Genomic DNA, 2566 nt, shown 5'->3' on the forward strand with positions numbered 1-2566 from the left:
AGTTTTTTTTGGATGTTTTTATTTTTTTTTTTCCCCCACCTGGGTATTTGGGGGGGGGGGGGGAGTTCTTTGCAAACTTTCAGGCACAATTGCCCTTCAGGCATAGGGAGTCTTTGCTGTTCTGAGACTCCAAGGAATGAAAGAAGCTAAAAGCGTGATAGGATGCTAGTGAGAATGTAAGCGGGGGGAAGTTAGGAAAACAACAGGTAGAAAAGGGAACGGGGGGTGGGAAACAAGGAGGGGAAAAGCCAAAGGTAAGTAAGGGAGACACTACTATAGTAGTTACCCAAGGTTGCACTTATCCGCATTGCTTTGGGAAACAGGCCCATGACAGGAAATCAATAAAAGCTCAATCTGATGCACTTACAGAGAAAGTAGTGGTCTCCACTTCCAAAAAGTGGCTTCTTAATCACTGAAAGTCACTACTCAGTTGGTCCCAGGACATGTAGATAACCCACTGTGCTTCTGCCCAGGCAAGGCAAGAGCAAGCCCTGGATCTTTCTCCCAAAATCATCATTGGGTTTGTTCATCACATTCAAGCAGAACTGAGCAGCCACTAGTTGGCACTGTTACTCCACTGGAAATGCAGAAAAAGAACTATGCAGTGACAGTACCAGTAATAGTCCACTGGTACCTGACCAGCCACTGAACAGCATGGATTTTAACAGAGCAGTTTGGCTCACATAGATAGGAAAACCCCTGTGCTTAGAAAGCAGTTCTGGGCAGCAGTATTTGCTCAGATATGGATGTTCAAGTACAATCTTCAGCTAGCAGAATTTCCTCAATGGTGTTCGCGAGCCCTTTTAGTCATCCCCCCTCTAAGTAGTTTTATTATTATCACTAGATCCTTGACAGCACTGGCCACCTCTTCTTCAACAGCATGATAGATATCTTTTTGCTCTCAGTCTATCATTCTTCCCTATGAGATTTGAAAGTACCAAAATATTCACAATTGCATATGTGAGTAACAAAAAATATTTATTACATTGGTAATAACTGTGTGTAAGTGAGCAGGCAGCTCTTTCGATCATCATTTGCACACAATGATGCATGAACCCAGTGACTGGATGCATATGTGATATGCATGCATTTTCTGCACAGATCTCAGGTTTTTCATAAACTTTAACCATCTATACATATTTTACCCTTGTTCACATGATATCACCTGCATAGAAATACTGTAAAGTGCAAAATATTGCTGGCAAATGCGGTAGCTGAATGCAAAAAATTTTGAAAAATCTGGATTGAAAGTAACATAGTAAAATCCTTCATCACAACAATTTAAAACCGACTAAAAAGTGAACCTGTGATGAAAGTGTTTTCTTCTAAAAGTGAGCCTTGTGAGACCATTGCATCCAGTAGTTTGCTGCTGCAGATCTCTCTCAGGCAATGACGACTGATATACACGCCTGTAGTTGAGAAGATAGGAGGCTGTAATAGAACTGCAGCTCTGGCAGAAATTGTTCATGGGCTTAACAGATATTTGTTATCTTATCTTATTCTATATCATTTAAGTACTCTTCCAGCTTTGGAAAGTTTAGTGTGGGGCAAGAGGAAGAATGAAACTCTAACTTTATCACTCGCAAGATTTTTGGAAAGTTGATTTAAACAGTCAAAGCACAGAAAACATTTGAATAAAAATATCACTCCCACCCCACAAACATCTCTCAGCCAAAAAAGTAAAATTCACAGTAGAAAGAGTAACATTTTGAATCTTGAAATCTTGTTTTAAAAATATTTTGCAATAAAAAAGTTAAAAGGAAATTGCTTCAGTGTATAATGGAAATCCGAAACAATTTCAACATCTCATGGGGGGGTGGGGTTTCCAACTAGCTCCGCATGGGTGTCTCTATGCCATAGGCATGCAAAGCTGCCCCCAAGTAACAGGAAGCATCTGAGGTTTGTGGCTTAGTCCCATAGTAATTTCATTGCTGTGGGTAGTTGCAGGCACTGATTTTCTAATGCACATATAATTTAGAAAGGCTGAAGAAAGACTGGATTGAATCTGTAAAACTGTTACAGATGAGGGATTCCTTGAGGTTTCTCTGGGTCATTGCTTATTTTGGAGACAACTCTTTCAGGAAGTGGGGGACGACAATTGAAATGTAACAAAGTCATTCAAGGAAAATTATTCAGTTTAGGGAGCTCTGAAGAGAAAAGAGGCCAGCCAGACAGCAGAAATTTTCTAATATTTTCTAAAATAAAAACAAAAAGGAGCTTTGTCTAACTATTGTGCCACAGGAAAAATGTCAAGAGATTTAGCAGTAGCAGCAACAGCAACACCCTTCCCTCCTGTGATTGCAGTAGCAACACCAACAGTTAGGCAGGGCATGTACACATAGTACTGGGATTAGTAGCCTAGAAAAAAAATCATAAAATCATAGAAAATGAGGGTTGGAAGGGACCTCAGGAGTTCATCTAATCCAACAGCCCTTTATATTGTGGGGATATGATGGATTCCATAAGACTGGATGGGGGGAGACTGTTCCAGTGAACCAAGACGGGAGTGAGGAAGGGGGAAATGCTCCCTTTTGAAGTTCCATCAGTTTCTCCACTGGCTGTTAGT

Source organism: Gavialis gangeticus, unplaced genomic scaffold (assembly GCF_001723915.1).
Source record: "Gavialis gangeticus isolate Ggan-Ray unplaced genomic scaffold, GavGan_comp1, whole genome shotgun sequence".
Lineage (NCBI taxonomy): Eukaryota > Metazoa > Chordata > Crocodylia > Gavialidae > Gavialis > Gavialis gangeticus.